This window comes from Coenobita brevimanus, chromosome 5 (genome assembly GCF_032717465.1).
Source record: "Coenobita brevimanus isolate Jiangsu-jjx chromosome 5, ASM3271746v2, whole genome shotgun sequence".
Taxonomy (NCBI): Eukaryota; Metazoa; Arthropoda; class Malacostraca; order Decapoda; family Coenobitidae; genus Coenobita; species Coenobita brevimanus.
Window position 1 is genome coordinate 11,821,093 of NC_136958.1, and position 20,032 is coordinate 11,841,124.

Consider the following 20,032-nt stretch of genomic DNA (forward strand, 5'->3'; position numbering starts at 1 on the left):
TATCCGCAAGGTTTTAGTTGCTAGGCAGCAACTCGTTGCCTGGCAACGGCCCCTTAGCCCCTCTGTGGCCGTGGGTCCAGAAACTGTCGGGACCCAGTGGCCAATCTCAGCACCATTTTTTTTTTTTTTTTCAATTTCGAAAGTCGATATTTTGTCTTACCAAACTGATGTGAAACATCTGGCGCATGTGTCAATGCAATTCTTAGCTTCCTAAGCCCATCCTTTACTTTGCAATCAAGCACCAAAATTTTCCCAAACTGGCTAAGTACATGCCAGTGAAAAATAAGCAGAGGAGAAAAAGAACATCGCACTAAGAAATATCCACATTTCACCCCTCCAAAAAAGTCAATGGTGCTGAAATGGTTTGAAATGGCTACTAGATATATATATTACGAACAAAATCAGTACATAATATAGAAGATTTCTTTAAAGAAATATGATTTTTTCACATTTTTTATATTTATTGTGTTTATGCAAGTATCGAGTTATTTCTGTTGTCTGGGTGGTTTAGTTTGTGTCCAAAGAGAGGCGAAAGATGGTATTTTTAGACTCGAACCAGATGAGGGTCCTCCTTTGTGTGTACAGGCTACACAGCAGCGGCTAAAATTCAATAGGCGGGCTTAGATCTAGCCATCGTCGCCCACCGGCATTTTTCTCCTATTATCAGACAAGTTTGATTAGGTCAGGGAAGGCTTTTAGAACTAGTGGGGACAAATATAGCATTCATTAACCTATTCACTATTAAACAACATGATAAAATCGTCAAGAGGCTTTCAGTTTTTTATTCCTTTTTTTCTGCATAAAAATAATATTGTGGTTGCATTGTGGGTGATGCGGCGTGGGCGTGGTAATGTCTGGGTCCAGGTACACCAACCATCTTATGAGCAACTCCCTGTTGTATCTATCATCTGTATTGCCGGCAGGAAAAGCCGGGAGAAAATTTTACACTTTCCTTTTTTTTTTTTATGTAAGAAAGAAGGAACCAAAGATCAGGAGCCCGCAAGTCATTCCTTCCAAGAAAAAAACAAAAACAATACAATAGAGAGCCAAATTCAAGATCCGTTCATTTCGAGATACCTGGACACACTGCGTTTGAAAGACTGAAGATCATAGGAAGTAGGAAATACAGACAGAGGGAGGAAGTTCCAGAGCTGACCTGTTGCATAAATGAAGGACTGGGAGTAACGGTTAACTCTTGCATTAGAGAGTTGGAGAGAAAAGGGATGAGAGTTTGTAGAGGTGGAGGGATACACACAGTGTCCATCCTGCAAAACAGAAAAAATTTTCATTATCAGTATTTTTCCTCTCGTAAAGGAAGTCAGTTTTTACGGAACGAGCAATTAAGTGATGTGTGAAATTTGTACACATATTTTCTGTAAAAACAAAACACGGTTTTCGAGAGGCAGTTATCTTAAGTTTGATTAAGAATGCTGCCCTGTTCTTCCCATGGTAGGAACAAATCCAGCATTCGATTCCAGCTAACATCAGATGATTTTACCCAGCTGAGGGTGAGTCACTGGACTCTGAGTTAAAGTGAAGAAATACACACACACACACACACACACACACACACACACATACACAAAACAGCCTTTTATTTTATTTTTTATATTTAACCGCTACGAATATTTGTTAACCCTGAAAACTGATTAAGATTCTTGATACATACAGCCCCGGAACCTTTGTACTCCACCCGCCACTCGGAGAACTATCCCACTCCGCCCTGTCTCATCTACACCTTCGCAGGATGAAGTTGTAGATCTCCGCGATGAAACTTATTTTATAGTCGCATAGATTTCGCTTTATCACTGTGATCGAGGTGAGGTCGCGAAAGGGTCAAGTTGCTCTCAAGAGGAAGGCTGCCGAGAGGGCCGGGGTGTGACTATACAAGGCAGCTGCAGGCTTTGCTAAAATGATTCAGCCCTATGCCTCTGGGCTACAACCAAGAATATCGAAGGCTTGAATGACATATGAATGCATATACGAAATGATCCATGCATTGCATCCCCACTGCCATTGGCTGGCAAACTTTTGTGTGTGCAAGAACGGCCCATTTAGCGTTACCTAATACTGCCCTGCATATTTTTCTGCGTGCAATAACTCTTTTCATCCAAGTGAAGAAGAACAAAGAAAAAACAAACATTATCCAATAGACTGACTGGCCCAAGAATCGAACTCGGACGCTTTCAGTTGCTGGCTCGATAGGCTAACTAATGGAGCTTTCTTAAACTGAATCAAATCGTCAGGGAGAAGTAAAGTAAAAATAATCTGCAGAGACGTCGCCGTACTAAAGGGGTTAATTCATTTCTTGCTGTAGACGGATATATGTATTTTCTCTAGCTATATAATTTGCTCAGTTGCATTTTTCTTTCGGGATCACACAGCACGTGCAGTACAGTTACCATGTCAAATTTTCATGACTGCCCCACTGTCCTCCTCTTATCAATCCTCGGCCACTAGCCTAACCCCCACAACCTACAGTTATTAGGGTATGTAATGTATAAATGTTTACATTATGCGTGTGTCTGGTATGAAATGGACCTAATTATTGTTGCTTGTCTGGCTGAGTATACGAGCGTTTATGTACAGTACAGTAACTGTGTACATGTTAATACGTTACGTGTCTCTTAATATGAATACCTTACTTTTAGTGCAAAAAAGAACGTACTCAACGCTGAGAGGCTGTTTTACTCCGAGATTCATAGACTGGAGGTCATAGGCAGTAGGAAAGGCAGACTCAAGAAGATATAAGCTGATGAGTTCTGTACTCAAAAGACGGAGAGAATAGGTAACTCCTGTAACAGACTGTTAGACAGAATGGGGTGAACGAGTGTAGCTAGAGAGTACGATAGCTGTGTAACATTATATGTATGTGCATGTTTGAATTTGAGTGTTGTAATGCATTTGTGTTCTTACCTAATTGTTCATGCCAAATTGTATCTTAACAGGAATGAGTCAAGCTCGTACGGTCCCGTGTATTAAATCACTGTTATCATACATATCCCTAAATTTATCAATTGTTCTGGCACACACTATTTCATTTGGTTGTGCATTCCACTGATCAATTGCCCTATTTGGGAAACTGAATTTCCTTACGTCTTTATCACCTCTCTTTTTATGCAGTTTTTTGCAGTGTCCTCTTGCTGATGCTTCCCCATAGGTTATACAGTATACTCATTTATGTCTATTTTCTCTTTCCCTGGGACACATATAGCATAATCATGTCTCCTCTTTTCCTTCTCTCCTTTAGTGTTGGCAGATTCAATTTTTCTAGTCTTTCTTCGTAACCTAGATCCCTTAAGCTTGGTACCCATCTTGCAGCGGCCCTTTAAACTTTTTAAATCTTATTTATGTGTTTCTTGAGATGAGAATTCCAGACTACTGATGCATACTCCTGGGTTGGTCTGATGAATGATGTTATTATGTAAATCCTATTCTCATATTAGCAAGCAGTGTATACATGTTCCGTACCTTCTCACTGATGTGGTCAGCCGGAGATAGTCTGTTATTGATCATCACTCCTAAGTCCTCCTCTCTTTCTGATATGTGTAGGGTTTTAATTCCTAACGTATAATCCCAATCTGGTATTTTTCCACTGTTACCAAACTTAATTACATGACACTTGTCCACATTGGATTCAATTTGCACCATTCATGAAGATTATTTCATTCTTCCTGTAGCTCTCTTCAAGAGTCTGTTAGAAATTCAACCTGTATTTTTGCATCATCAGCAAACACATCTAGATAACTTTCATTTTCCAATATTAACATCAGTGTCATTTATATACACTAAAAACATTACTGGTGCCAGCACTGAGCCCTATGGAACTCTGCTAGTCACTTCCCTCCATGATGAGTAATTTCCCCTTAGTACTGTTTTCATTTCCCTTTTTTTGAGGAAATCTTGCATCCAACAGTACAGGTTGCCTTGGATTCCTCCTTGATGGTACAGTTTCCATAAAAGTCCTTGGTGCGGCACTCTGTCAAATGCTTTCTTGAAATCTAGACGATACTGTCCACCCATCCCTCTCTTTTCCGTAATGTTTCAGCAGCTCTATCATTGTAGCTTAATAGGTTAGTAACACATGATTTTCCCTTTCTAAAACCAAACTGCCTGTCTGTTATCATATTGTGTTCTTCTAGATGATTTACCCAAACTTTTCTTATCAGCTTTTCTGATACCTTGCTTACAACACTGGTTAGTGATACTGGTCGGTAGTTGGGTGGATTTTGTCTATTCCCTTTCTTGAACTGGGGAACAATGTTTGCTTTCTTCCAAACATCAGGCAGTTTACCTTGACCCAAGGATTCCTTGAATATTAAATATTCAATGTGTGTGTGTGTGTGTGTGTGTGTGTGTGTGTGTGTGTGTGTGTGTGTGTGGTGAAGTCAGTGTCAGAGAAAGGTACACACATACGCACACGGTGCCTCCCACAATCAATCATACTTGTCAACAAGTTCATTATAGGGCGCGACCTGTTGGCTGTGGTTACAACACCTGCCATCACCCCACTCTGCCCTACCTCCCCCCACCTCACCCCTCCCCACCCCGTTCTGTATAACCTAGCCCCACCCCAACTCGCCCTCTCTCGCTACATCCTACCACACCCAACACCAGCTAGCCCCACCCCACCTTACCACACTCTTTCCTTACCCACTCCAGCCCTTCCCACTTCCCCACCCAACCTAAACCCACTTTCCCACCCAGTCCAACCCTACCCATCCTCATTTTATCCACCTCAACCCTCCCCACCCCACCTGACCCATCCTCACTCCACCTCACCTACCCCACCCCACATACGAGTAATCCCCCCTCCCATTTCTACCCCACCCCATCTAACCATATTTCACCTTTCTCGGTCAGATTAAATACCGTTATCATGGGGGTTAGAAGAATGGGGGGCCAGAAATAAGACTTAGATGGTGAAGAAGGTAGCTGGTAGAAGACACTGTAATGGACAGCGTAAAAGAGGTGTTAGTCAGTAAAGCCTCCACTGCACAAACTCACTGGCAATCAGTTAACTCAAAACTCCATACCGTCCACTCTGCAGCCTTAAAATTCCCTCCCCAAAGCCTCATATTCCCTCCCCCAAACCCTCATATTCCCTCCCTCAAACCCTCATATTCCCTCCCCAAACCCTCATATTCTCGCCGCCCCCAAACCTTCATATTCCCTCCCCCAAACCCTCATATTCCCTCCCCCAAACCATCATATTCCCTCCCCAAACCCCAAATTCTCAAAATAGTCGTAGATTCCCCCCCCCCCCCTGTAGCCTCAAGTCTCCTTTCCTACAACCCATACATTCGTCCCTGGCCACAAACTCTCACTCAATAGCCGCAATTTCGCAGCCAATAATCAGATATCATTCCAATAAACACGAATTACAGACCAAAAGACCCATCATCCGGAGCAATAATACCTCAGAGCCAGCCCCGGCACACACCTGGCTTTAACCCCTTCAGGGAGCGTATTTTTATTTTTCTGCTTTCTACCACGTGGCTGTTTTCTTTGGCATGGGAAGCCATTTCTTATCAAAGGAGTGTGATGGAGATTGTTCCTACCTCCATCACTGCGAGAAGTAAAACATGGTAGTCTGGAATTTGGCTCAGATTTGATATAAATCACGTCATCTGGCTGAAAGGGTTAGTTCTGTCAAGTCCCAAACTTCCAACAAACCTTTCACTACGATGGATCTAAGCTTTAATTCCTCTTATCTCCTGGCGATTTTCTTCAACTTAGGAAGGAACCATATTATGGAAAAGACTAACCAATTCTACATCAAACCTCTCCACTTCCACAAATCCTCTCGAGATAGCAAGAATGACAAACAGAAACACGTATCGTTGTTAAACGAATTAATTAACTTCCGACGAATCTCTCCTAGGCGAAGAGTTAACTAAGCCTGTCTCTAATATCTCCACAAAGGTGACTAGAATTGGCTGGAGATGGCAATAAGTGAAAAGGGCAACACGATGTCGAAGCGAAATTATTTTATTCAGCTTAGGACGGGCCTTCATCATTGAGTGGGCTAGCTAACCACGTCTATATCTAAGTTCATAGTTCCTAAAATCGACTGGAAAGCAATATAATAATACAGAGAAACACAAACATACTGAATACAGAAGCATCAGGGCCCTCTGGTTAATGTCTTGTGTGTGGTGTGGTGGTGTGTGGAGTGGTGTGGGCTAAGAGGGTGGTGCGTGGTGTGGTGTGGGCTTAGGGGGTAGTATGTGGTGTGGCGTGGGCTAAGAAGGTGGTGTGTGGTGTGGTGTGGGCTAAGAGGGTGGTGTGTGATGTGGTTTGGGCTAAGAGGGTAGTATGTGGTGTCATGTGGGCTATGAGAGTGTGGTATGTGGTGTGATGTGGGCTAGGAGGGTGGTCTGTGGTGTGGTGTGGTGTGGGCTAAGAGGGTGGTGTGTGGTGTGATGTTGGCTAAGAGGGTGGTGTGTGGTGTGGTGTGGGGTAAGAGGGTGGTATGTGGTGTGATGTGGATTAAGAGGGTGGTGTGTGGTGTGATGTGGGTTAAGAGTGTGGTGTGTGGTGTGGTGTGGGCTAAGTGGGTGGTGTGTGGTGTGATGTTGGCTAAGAGGGTGGTGTGTGGTGTGGTGTGGGCTAAGAGGGTGGTGTGTGGTGTGATGTTGGCTAAGAGGGTGGTGTGTGGTGTGGTGTGGGCTAAGAGGGTGGTGTGTGGTGTGATGTGGATTAAGAGGGTGGTGTGTGATGTGATGTGGGTTAAGAGGTTGGTGTGGGCTAAGAGGGTGGTGTGTGGTGTGATGTTGGCTAAGAGGGTGGTGTGTGGTGTGATGTGGATTAAGAGGGTGGTGTGTGGTGTGATGTGGATTAAGAGGGTGGTGTGTGGTGTGATGTGGGTTAAGAGGTTGGTGTGGGCAAAGAGGGTGGTGTGTGGTGTGGTGTGGGCTAAGAGGATGGAGTGTGGTGTGATGTGGATTAAGAGGGTGGTGTGTGGTGTGATGTGGGTTAAGAGGGTGGTGTGTGGTGTGATGTTGGCTAAGAGGGTGGTGTGTGGTGTGGTGTCGGCTAAGAGGGTGGTGTGTGGTGTGATGTGGATTAAGAGGGTGGTGTGTGGTGTGATGTGGGTTAAGAGGTTGGTGTGGGCTAAGAGGGTGGTGTGTGGTGTGATGTTGGCTAAGAGGGTGGTGTGTGGTGTGATGTGGATTAAGAGGGTGGTGTGTGGTGTGATGTGGATTAATAGGGTGGTGTGTGGTGTGATGTGGGTTAAGAGGTTGGTGTGGGCTAAGAGGGTGGTGTGTGGTGTGGTGTGGGCTAAGAGGGTGGAGTGTGGTGTGATGTGGATTAAGAGGGTGGTGTGTGGTGTGATGTGGGTTAAGAGGGTGGTGTGTGGTGTGGTGTGGGTTAAGAGGGTGATGTGTGGTGTGATGTTGGCTAAGAGGGTGGTGTGTGGTGTGGTGTGGGCTAAGAGGGTGGTGTGTGGTGTGATGTGGATTAAGAGGGTGGTGTGTGGTGTGATGTGGGTTAAGAGGTTGGTGTGTGGTGTGATGTGGATTAAGAGGGTGGTATGTGGTGTGATGTGGATTAAGAGGGTGGTATGTGGTGTGATGTGGATTAAGAGGTTGGTGTGGGCTAAGAGGGTGGTGTGTGGTCTGGTGTGGGCTAAGAGAGAGTGGTGTGGGCTAGGTGGGTGTAATAGCTTAAGTCTACGGGAGTGAAGCACCTTAAGTCAGAAAATCGATAGCGAGAGACAAAAGGACAGAGCCACTCATATAGATGCGACCACATCTGAAAAACACGTACTCGTAATGATGCTTTTTTTTTTTTTTTTTTGAGACATCTGTTTTTGGAGAGTTTAACGGAATTCGCATTTAATCTCCCCGTTTTCAGAAATAGCCTGGAGACAATAAGAATGGTATTAATGTGATTCCAAGCTCATCTAGTCGTGAATTCGATGGACTGCCAGTTGAAGTTGTCCTGTTCTGCATTTCACCATTTTCCTCATGGAAGCTAAGGAGGGAGTTGAGGGAAGTTTGCATAATCGGGTAGCGAAGCCACCCGGTTATAACAGTGCAACCACCTGAAGGCATAAGTCTCGGACACCACATCAAGAATAAAATAAAGAAGCGTGTTGCCGTGGTGAAGGGGCTAATGGAGCCCCACCCTACCCCGCCCCGTCCAATTGTGGCGTCACCGGGGCACCATTTTGTCATTCGATAAGCAGGAGTATCAAATGCCAGGATAGCCACTCACTCGTCCACCCACCAATTCATTCACCACCACCTGCACTATTAATAATGGTGAGGGGTTCGGTTCTCCGCCTGGTCACATATTAAACAACGTCTGGTTCTCCTTTGTCCCTGTTCCTTCAGTTGTGTAACTGTGGACCTGGATGTAACATTGGCCAATATAGCTCGTGTCGTACAAGATTAGGACGTAGTAAAATCATATATGTATACAGTATATATATATATATATATATATATATATATATATATATATATATATATATATATATATATATATATATATATATATATATATATATATAGATATATAAAACCCCGTTCAGTCATTACACATTGATCTAAGACTTTCCTTCTTTTGGGTAGGGGATCCCACCATGAAAACTAGAGAGGCACTCAGTGGGGAGCATCACTCCGACAAGGGCAACGTAATTTCCAAAACACTCTTCATCATGGGTTAGGTTTTCTCATCATTGATTAGGGTTTCGGAAAACGTGTTCTCCGGATCCAGAATCTGTAATACGATCCGGATCGGTCCCAAAAGTTAATCGATTGTTCCCTGGAACATGGGTTATCTACCCACCAAATTTGGTCCAAATCTCTTTTAGTTTTTGAGTAATCCTGTTAACAGACAAACAAACAAACAAACAGGGGTGAAAACATACTCTCCTTGTCGGAGAGAAAAAAGTCACTCCCACCACTCACGTCGACTGCTGTTTCTGTATAACCTACTTTTATTTTCCTTTTTACCTACGTCAAGAATCAACGGCTATTTAAGAGTGGCGCGTGCTTTGTTGCTCTTCTTATTCCTGAAGAAAGTTTTGAAATAACCCATCACCACGACTAGACTAGCCAGCCTACAATGCCCATCTTCTAAGGGCGCCTAACCCCTCTAACCCACCACCCATCATCGTCACCATCCGCTCCACCCAGGTGTCTTCACGCATTCCATCCAGTTTTGCTCCCCAGCACCAAACTTCTTAAAACATTTGTTTACGCCACCAACGTTATACCTCATACGACGCCAATCTTCACTGGGTGTACTCGTCCCGCTACGCCCCAACACTGCTATGATCTCAGCCCATCCCACACACCCTACCTACTTCTTTACTCCCATCCCTCACACCCTACCCACTTCTTTCCTCCCATCTCTCACACCCTACCCACTTCTTTCTTCCCATCCCACACACCCTACCCACTTCTTTCCTCCCATCCCACACACCCTACCCACTTCTTTCCTCCCATCTCTCACACCCTACCTACTTCTTTCCTCCCATCCCTCACACCCTACCTACTTCTTTCCTCCCATCCCTCACACAATACCCACTTCTTTCCTCCCATCCCTCACACCCTACCCACTTCTTTCCTCCCATCCCTCACACCCTACCCACTTCTTTCCTTCCATCCCACACATTCCTCCCTCACCTATGACTCTATTTCTTTCACAGTTCCTTATAGGGGGTGTCGGTGATATGTAGTCATCGTCTCTAACTTATAATTAGAAGAATTTAGCCTCGAATCTCTGGCCAATCCAGCTCTTCTTCAAAGGTTGTTTTCCCTTGCCTCGGTTTACTCTGCATCACACTGAGGGATTTGGGAGAAGACTGACCATTGCAGGACGTAAACTAAGACAAGACTAGAACTTAGCAAACAAAAGTTACTTGTCTGTCTTCATGACCCTAATATAGTAGATACGGATTATTATTATTATTATTATTATTATTATTATTATTATTATTATTATTATTATTAATTATTATTATTATTATTATTATTATTATAATTCCTTGTGGGGGGTGGGGAGCTCACCATCCACTCACTCGATGTAGTGCTGCTTTCGGGTGACTGCCCATTCCTCTCTTCCTTCCTTCTTTCCTTCCTTCCTCTTCTGCCTTTCTTTTCTTCAGTCTCCCCTCTTCCGTCTGTCTGCGGGTGACTCTACACCGAGTGACAAACCAAGTGGTTTTCTGTACACCAGGAAATCATTTACTACACTGGGTGGTAACCATATAACCAGATTATGGCGCCTGGTGGTTTAGCGGGCAATGAAGGCACTCCAGCCGGATCGATTTCTATCCAAGGGGTGGCTGGGGTTTATTGCCCATGTAATGTGACTCAGGGATGAATGAGGTTGGCCACTCTCATCTTAAATGTCAGGACCAACTTGCCTAGCCCAGGGCCCCTTACGCTCCTCATGAGGCAACACTGGGTTAGATGATGATGATAATGATGTTATTTCTGTTCATTTGACGTTGTAGGACCTCATCAGATTACTCGATTTTTTTCCCTATGGACCAGCAGCACCCCCACGTGCCAAACATCTGCACATGTCATCACTTTGGCACTAATACCCACCATACATATTGAATAATGCTAAAGCTTTCTCATTCAGGACGTGTGAGGGTATCAGTGTGGATGTTTTTATGGTGCAGCCGGCTCGTTTCAGTGAAAATCAAAATCATCAGCTGTTCCTTCCCCAAGCCCGGGATCGAACTCCTGTCTTTTCGCACAGCAGACCACCTCGCTAACACTTCACATCCAGCTGCTGGAAGGTCTCAGCGCGACTTATCAGGCTAGCACTTCGGCAAGACCATATTAGGCTGCAAAATAATGCCCGCCTCAGCTCATCTATATTCCACTGGTCGCTTAAACTTTTTTGCCAGGGGAGGAAATTACTAGTGTGGCGTTAATTGTAGAGGGAAGGAACCATGGCGTCTGTAGCCTTTGCCGTACATGCTGCCCCTTCTATGGCGGTGCCGTCTGTCCATACACACACACACACACACACACACACACACACACACACACACACACACACACACACACACACACACACACACACACACACACACACACCTCCAGCTGTACACTCTCACCACTCTTTTGTCCACAAACACGCGAACTCGATCACAGGCGATGGTAAGAAAGTCAATAATGACAACCGTCCCTATAATAGACCTTATTAATCGTCCCTAAGCCTCACCGAGATGACATAAAAACACCCCTGCTAATTCCGTCGCACCAATGTTGAATGAGACTGATCTAGCGAGCATTAAATATGGATGGCGAGCATGAGTGTCCAAATGGTGACATTAGAAGGCGTGTGGGCCGTGTGAGGACTGCTGGGCCTCATTAACGGTGTCTATGGCCATGATTAGAATCGGCTACATAAACATCACTCACTCCTCTTCTCTCTGATTCTCTACACATAGCATTTTTTTTTCTTTTTTCTTACCGGTACGTGCCTGACTGTGGGCATAGATTTACTTGCCTGTTCCCTAAGGCCCGGCAGTCGTCTAATGTGCCACAAACCTTTACATGTAACCATTTAGGCATTTAGGAGGAGTAGACTGTAGCACCAGTCGGGCAAGGCAGTACTCCCAAGGTGCATGGAAAGCGGGTGACAGGAAGAGCTGGAGCTCCCATTTCATCAGCCTACGGGACTAGTTCCTGACCATCTCCCTTTGCTGAACCTTTTCAGTGTTTCAGTAACATAGAGAGTAGGCCAGCATGCTCTCCAATACAAGTTTCTCTAACTGTCAAAGCCAAACTATATGCACGATACACTCTACATTTCCTTCTCAAAATTAGAAAAGACTAATGGTGACAACTAACGTTGCCTTGGAGTCCCCAGGGGGGGGGGACATAAATGCCCCCACAATCTGTTTCTCTACCGGTGACGACTCAACGAATTGCCTGGAACCTCTGTCTGACTTACTTCTTCATTTCTGCAACATTCGCGGCCTTTTCTCTAACTTTTACTCTGTTGAGCACCACTTCTCCTCTAAACCTCACCCCTTCCTAACTGAGACTCAGCCGTCCGAGGCGACTGATGGCAAACCCTTTTCTGTATCCTCCTACTTTCTCTATACTCATTTCAAAGCCAAAGGTGGCTGTTGTGTATATGTACGCAACGACTTGTCTTGCTCTCTTGTTCCTGAACTTGATCCTTCTGAATTCTCTACTCTCAGGCTTCTAATTTCCTGCCATTCCCTGACTAAATATATTTGCTGTTTACTTACCCCCTAATTCTACTGCCTATGAAAATTTTTTTGACTATCTTACTTCTAGGATGGAACACATTCTATCCATTTCTTCTTTCTCTGAAATCTCCATTCTAGGAGATTTCAATGTTCACCACCACCTTTGGCTTTCCTCTCCTTTCACTGATCCACCTGGTGAACAAGCCAACATCTTTTCTTTCCATAATGACCTAAAGCAGCTTGTACAGCATCCTACCCGTATCCCTGACTACCTTAGAGAGAGCTCCAACATACCTGACCTCTTCCTTACAATTAATCCTTCTGCTTACACTGTTAACCTTTCCTCTCCATTGGGCTCCTCTGATCACAACCTTATTACCTTAACCTGTCCTGTTGCTCCAGTATGGCCTGTGGACCTCCAATGAAACACCAGTTGTGGTACTTTGGAACTGTAGATTGGGAGGCCCTCAGGCTGTACTTCTTTGATTTTCCCTGGAATGGTTATTGCTTCCATGGCTGGAAGCCATCTGAGTGTGCCTTGCACATTACAGAGGTTATTCTCTCAGGCATGAAAGCATATATTCCCTTTTCAAATCCTTTGACTAATGCAAGAAAGCCTTGGTTTAGTTACGCTTGATCTAATGCTGTCCACAACGAGGAGAGGGCCTACAAAAGGTACCAGAGCCAACCCACCCCTGAATCACATTTTTTGTGTGTTTCTGCCCAGAATCGTGCTAAGTCTGTTCTTCACTCTCCTAAAAATAATTTCATCCGTACTAAATGTTCTCAACTCGCCAACTCGAATTCTTCCCGATCCTTCTGGCACCTTGCCAAAAATCTTTCTAACAACTTTACCTCATCATCTTTCCCTCCTCTTTTCTATTCTGATGGCTCTGTAGCTATTCCTTCTACTGATAAAACAGATCTCTTCACTCAGACTTTCTCCTCCACTTCCACCTTAGACAATTCCAGTGCTGTTCCTCCACCACTTCCCCCCTCTGACATCCTCATGGCTGACATTAAAATTTCTTCATCTGATGTATTTTATGCCATCATTGGCCTCAATACTAACAAGACATATGGGCCTGATGGAGTCCCTTCTGTTGTCCTCAAAAATTGTGCTTCTGTGCTTACACCCTGCCTAGGTAAACTCTTTCGCCTTTGTCTATCAACTTGTACCTTTCCCTCTTGCTGGAAGTTTGCTGTCATTCAGCCAGTCCCATAGAAGAGTGACCATTCCCAACCCTCTAACTATCGTCCAATTTCTTTAACATCCTGTGTCTCAAAAGTTTTCGAGTCTATTCTTAACAGAAAATTTTTAAAGCATCTTTCCTATCACAACCTTCTTTCTGATTGTCAGTATGGGTTCCGTCAGGGACGCTCCACTGGCGATCTTCTCACCTACCTTTCAGACTCCTGGTCATCCACCTTTTGGGACTTTGGCGAAAGCTTTGCCGTTGCACTTGACATCTCAAAGGCTTTCGATCGGGTCTGACATAAATCTTTAATTTCCAAACTGCCCTCTTACGTTTTCTATCTTTCTATCTGTGCCTTCATCAATAGCTTCCTTTCTGGTCGTTCTATAGTTGCTGTTGTAGACGGCCATCGTCCTTCTAGATCTATCAACAGTGGTGTTCATCAGGGCTCTGTCCTATCACCAACTCTCTTCCTTTTATTCATCAATGACCTTTTAAGCTGTACATCTAACCCTATCCACTCGTACGCTGATGATTCCACTCGTCACCTTTCCATTCAGTTCCCGTAACGTCCATCACAGCAGTTACTTTGACAAACAAGGGATGAGGCTATGGCACACCTAATGTCTGACTTGGCTCATATTTCTGACTGGGATAAAAAATAATTTTGTTGTTTTTAATGCTTCAAGGACTCAGTATTACACCTATCAACCCAACAAAATCTTCCACAGGAGTACCTACTAATGTTTAATAATATCTAGCTCAATCCTGTATCGTCATTCAACATGCTTGGGGTTTCATTTACTCGGGACTTACCTTGGAAAGATCATATTACATTGCTTGTAAAATCTTCTTCCAAGAGATTAGGTGTGCTAAGCCGACCCCATACCTTCTTTACCCCTGCACAGTTGTTGACTTTGTACACGGGTTTTATTTGCCCCTATGTAGAGTGCATCTCTCATGTGTGGGGAGGCTCCCCACATACAGCTCTTCTCAATAGAGTGCAGTCAAAGGCTTTTCGTCTCATTAACTCTCCTCCTCTTAGTAGTTCCCATCAACTTCTGGCTCTTCACCGCACTGTTGCATCTTTATCTCTTTTCTATCGCTACTTCAACGGTCACTGCTCCTCTGAACTTTCCGACTGCATCCTTCCACTTGTACGGCGGGCGCGTAGTACCCGTCTATCAACAAACTGTCATCCATTTTCTGCCCAGCTCTCTAATGCAAGAACCAACCGTTACTCCCAGTCCTTCATTTATGCAACAGGTCAACTCTGGATCTGTCTCCCTCTGTCTGTATTTCCTACTTCCTATGATCTCCAGTTTTTCAAACGCAGTGTCCAGGCATCTCGAAATGAACGGATCTTGAGTTTAACTCTCTTTTGTATTGTTTTTGTTTTTTTTCTCGGAAGGAACGGTTTGAGGGCTCCTGGCCTTTGTTCCTTCTTCCCCTGCATAGAAAAAAAAATCCATGATCCATCCATATTCAATACATGCTGGGGTCTTTCATTCAGGACTGACATGGTGGTATGAAAAGAAGTGTATTGGGGAGAAATAGTATAGTTATACTTTAATTAAAGTCGGATAATCAAACTGTTTCTTGCCCCAGCTGGATTTTGAACTCGTGTCGTTTCGGTCACCAAATCAATTCTTTACCCAGTTTATCACCACCTCCCTCCCCCCTATTATACCCAAGCCTTGCCCGCCCCAACAGCATGTAGCACTTAACCTTACCCTTACTTCCAGCACCCACATTCTCTTCAACACACTACACTCACAGCTACTGTGTCCAACTTTCTACACTCACCTTATTCTCTCCCAAACTCTACACTCACCCCTCTTCTATCCTACATTCCACGTCACCGTTATTCTCTCCAACACTCTACGATCATCCTTAATCCGTCCGACACTCTACACTCACCCTTAATCTGTCCAATACTCTACACTAGCACTTATTCCGTCCAACACTCTACACTCACCCTTCTTCTTTCCTACACTATACACTCACATTTACTCCGTCCCGACACTCTACACTCACCCTTATTCCGACCAACACTCTACAGTCACACTTATTCCGTCCAACACTCTACACTCACACTTATTCTATGGAACACTTTACACTCACATTTATCACACTACATCCACACTTATTCCGTCCAGCACTCTACACTTACACTTATTCCGTCCAACACTCTACACTCACACTTACTCTGTCCAACACTCTACACTCACACTTATTCTATCCAACACAATACCTCACCTTTATTCTGTCCCACATTTTACCATCGCCTTTATTCTGCCCAGCACTGTCCAATCACCTTTTTTTTTTTTTTTTTTCCCAATACCGTCCACCTACAGTCTCGCCCCTTTCCCGGCCAACACTAATGCAAGAGTTAGCTTGTATCCTCAGTCATTCATATACTGTCACCGGCGAACGTCCGCCTAAAGTCCCTTTCCAGCATTTTGTTTACGAACTCGAATATTTCTCATCGTTCCCCGAACGTCAGCGTATCCTTCCCTCTCTTTCTTTCATGTACTGCACTTCATACTGTCGTCCATCCTGTACAGATTTTTTTTCATGCAACACCTTCCATAACCAAGGTTGACAGGGGAGCGTCAGTGAACTTTGATTGCTACAATATACAGCTAACCAGTCATGGTACAGTCTTCTTTAGTCACTCTCCCTTTATAACCTCCAGTCATAGAAATCACGGTAGCTTTCTAATCCTCAACCTCGGGAGGCTTCCCAGTTACGAGGAAAATTACTGCGTAACGTTAGCCAAAGTAAGACAGAGGTAGTGTCCTATACCTCATACCAATTAATCTGGCCAGGCATGTATGGCAACACTGTTCCTGCCGAGATTCTGATTGGCTGGAGGTGTTTGTTCTATTTCGTTGTTGCTCAAACCGATACTTTTTATTATCAGATGTGATACTGAGTTTGTCGACAATACAGTTGTCAAAAGCAAATAGAAATCCGTTATATACTTAACAACACTGAAATTTTCGTAGGAAGATAGAGATATGAGTCAACAAAGTATTATAACAGTCCAAGTCAAGGTCAGCGTTCGAACAATTCCTTTAAATCTCCGACACTCCGTAATATAACAGAAAATTAAAGAAACCTGCTTAATCTAAGCATTGGTATAACACACATTTAAATTATAAGATCAGTCCGTACTGTGATAATAGAGGAGATATAATAAAATAGTTTTCTTTTAGCCTACTTTGATTTTCGTGATTTTTTCAAACCTCCCTTCCCTGAGAACTCGTCTTTTCATTAGAATTATTAATTATTCAGAGTTGTGGCACGATTTAAGGATATGGACCGATCTTATAATTTAAATATGTGCTATACCAACGCTTAGATTAAGCAGGTTGTCACGGGGTTTTTATTATAGCTCGGTAATTTTGATATAAATAATGGTTAAATATTATTTAAATTGGTAATATATTCAATAATATTGAAGAGCAGAGACAATGTTGTCTTGCTACATCAAGCAACGATTACTTTACGCTGGCTTAGCACGATTCTCTGAGAACGAGAATTTATAAACTTTCTCTACAGTACACAGCAGAGACTAATTACTCACAATTTGCTGACTTACTGTACTGTTAGCCTCTGGAGAAAGTTACATCACCCCTGACAATAAATAACTAATACTAATAATAATAACATCAGGTTCTTGCTGATGCATTAACTCCTGGCACAACGGATTTTGTTAATACAAGACTGGTCTAAGTACCAGTTATGAAAGCAAAACGTTTATGCAAGCTAGGAGCTATATGGAAAGTAAGCTTAATTATGGAGAAATGAAACAAGATTTACTCTACATTAAGCTCACGAAATAGAACTGTTAAATTTATTAATTACAAAAATAAATTTAACATTACATTTCAAATCAAATCAATGAGACGCACCAGCTCACTCACACAGAAGCTAAATACTTACGCCTAGGGAAAAACACCTTAACTAAGCTCTTAAAACTACAAAATACACAAAAGAAATACCAGTCGATGAATACTATGTATCACCCGAGGTGGGTGGGAATACCGGATTAACTGTACTAATGGAGCTTGGGGTGCTAGCTGACCTCTCCACTTCTGAGCACAGACCCTTTCTCCGTCCACAGCAAACACACGACTGAATTCAAATACATTGAATGGGCAGGACGCAAGGCGTGGCTAACGGTTGAGGGAAGCAGAGGCAAACGATAAAGAAATAATTGTATCGCTCAGTAGCGCACTTAGTGACGTGCATTAAATCGGTCACTTTTTGAAAACGGTGACGAATTATTTGAAAAGTATACCCTGAAATGGAGAGAGAAACGGTTAACTGAGCGATACACAGTGAGTTTTCCACTATTAGTTCGTGGTTTCTCACAAAAAGGAAATGTCGCGAATTGATTCGTGACATTACGCCCCATGAAAATTAAATCTTTCTTCCTTCAGAAGAAAGATTTCAATATACATACATATAAATCCTAACTCAGTCACACTAGATTCACACTGTGGTGTGTGTGCTATCCTGCTACAGGAGAAAATCGCAGTCGCCAGTGAGTGAAAAACCTCGTATTTACGTTAATAGAAGCAAGCTTGAGGGAAAAACTCCGTGACGACGGTGAAAATCCTGTACTCAGGTCAAACTGAGCGAAAATTCGCTACATTTACACTGACAACTAATTGTTGTGTAGCGTGGTGTATGTAATACACGGTGTAGGTGTGACAGTTGTAGTGTAACTGTACCTACGTGTAAAATGACACAGTAAATAATATATGGCAACGACGAAGGCAGAGGAGAAGAGGCGGCAGCGTGCGGCAGACGATCGCTGGTCCGCACAGCAACTGCTACACCCATTGCTGAACCTGCAAAACCAATTAAGGTGGAGCATCAAAAGTGTCAATGAGACAAAATTCTTATTATGTTACAATTACTCTCTCTGGCTAGCAGTCAGTACATGCTATGAAAAGTACACTCGAGGTCGCCATTAATTTTAGCACATGATTATGGTCGGCAAGTTGAGAATCCCTGTGCAAACTTGGGTCTTCCATAGCCTCAAACCGCACACGGGTCCTCAACCTGTGCCTTAACCTACAATACTTATATTAATCTCGGAGAGCTGAGAATCCTTGCAAACTTGGGTCTTCCATAGCCTCAAGTTGCCTCTGCGGAGTTCTCACTTCCCCCTTAACCTACAATACAATACTTATATTAGTACCGGGAAGCTGAGAATCCTTGTGCAAACTTGGGTCTTCCATAGCCTCAAGTCGCCTCTGCGGAGTTCTCTCTCGAACTTCCCCCTTAACCTACAGTACTTCTATTAGTACTGGGAAGCTGAGAATCCTTATGCAAACTTGGGTCTTCCATAGCCTCAAGTCGCCACTGCGGAGTTCTCTCTCGAACTTCCCCCTTAACCTACAGTACTTCTATTAGTACCAGGAAGCTGAGAATCCTTATGCAAACTTGGGTCTTCCATAGCCTCAAGTTGCCACTGCGGAGTTCTCTCTCGAACTTCCCCCTTAACCTACAGTACTTATATTAGTATCGGGGAGCTGAGAATCCTTATGCAAACTTGGGTCTTCCATAGCCTCAAGTCGCCTCTCAACTTCCCCCTTAACTTACGGTACATATATTGTATGTACAGGCCCTGGACATAATGTGTCCTGTGGGGCCAATGGGCGAGACGTCAGGTCTGCACCCACTTCACCACTACCCTGTCTCTCAACTGACTCAGAGATTACAGGTGTAGTTACAAATGGCACAGGAAGGGCATGTCCCTGATTAGTGGTGATACTTTGGCACACACTGCAGGAACGAACAAAACTATTTATGTCCCGTCCCATCCCTGGCCAGAAAAAGTCAGCTCGGATACGGCCCTGGGTCTTCCTTTTGCCCATGTGACCTCCTGAGGCTGGACAATGACCCCATTGTAACACTGCTGGGCGGTACTTGGCGGGAACGACAAACTGCAGTCGAACCTCGCCCTCGGGTGTTCGTGACTCACGGTAGAGCCGTCCTTGTTTACGAAGGAACTTGGCTCGACCTCCCCGTGAATACTTAATCACTCGACCCTTTTGTTTGTTCCGCACGGTAGCAAGTGTCGGGTCAGAATGTTGTTCTTGCACAACAAGTTGACTACACCTCAGATCTTGCGGCGATTCAATGATCACTGGGGTAACACGGTCTGGAGCCTCAGTCATGGCTCGTGTTACCGCAGCGGCCGAAGTCTGAGTAGCGTCATCATCGGAGCAACTATCCTTGACTCCTTGAATATTGCCTACTATTAAGTCAAATAGAGGCTCTGGCATGACAACTGCAAGTGTCGTACCAGTATAAAATGGAGATGCCACCTGGATACATGCCTCAGGGAACAATCTCACTGATCCATTAATAAGGCTTGCATGGATCTGTCGACCTGTATACTGCTCAGGCCGAACTAAACTCTGCTTGACAGAGCAACCTGAGGAACCATTGTCTCTCAGGACCTTCACAGGAATGTCTCCCACAAACCCTGGCTGAACCAGGAAGGTACTGTCACCTGTGGGAGGGCCTGTGGAGGAAGCAGCTAGCCACTCATGAGGCTGCTGAATTGATGTGGCAAACATTGTGCCTTGAGGGTTATATTGGGAAGATGGAA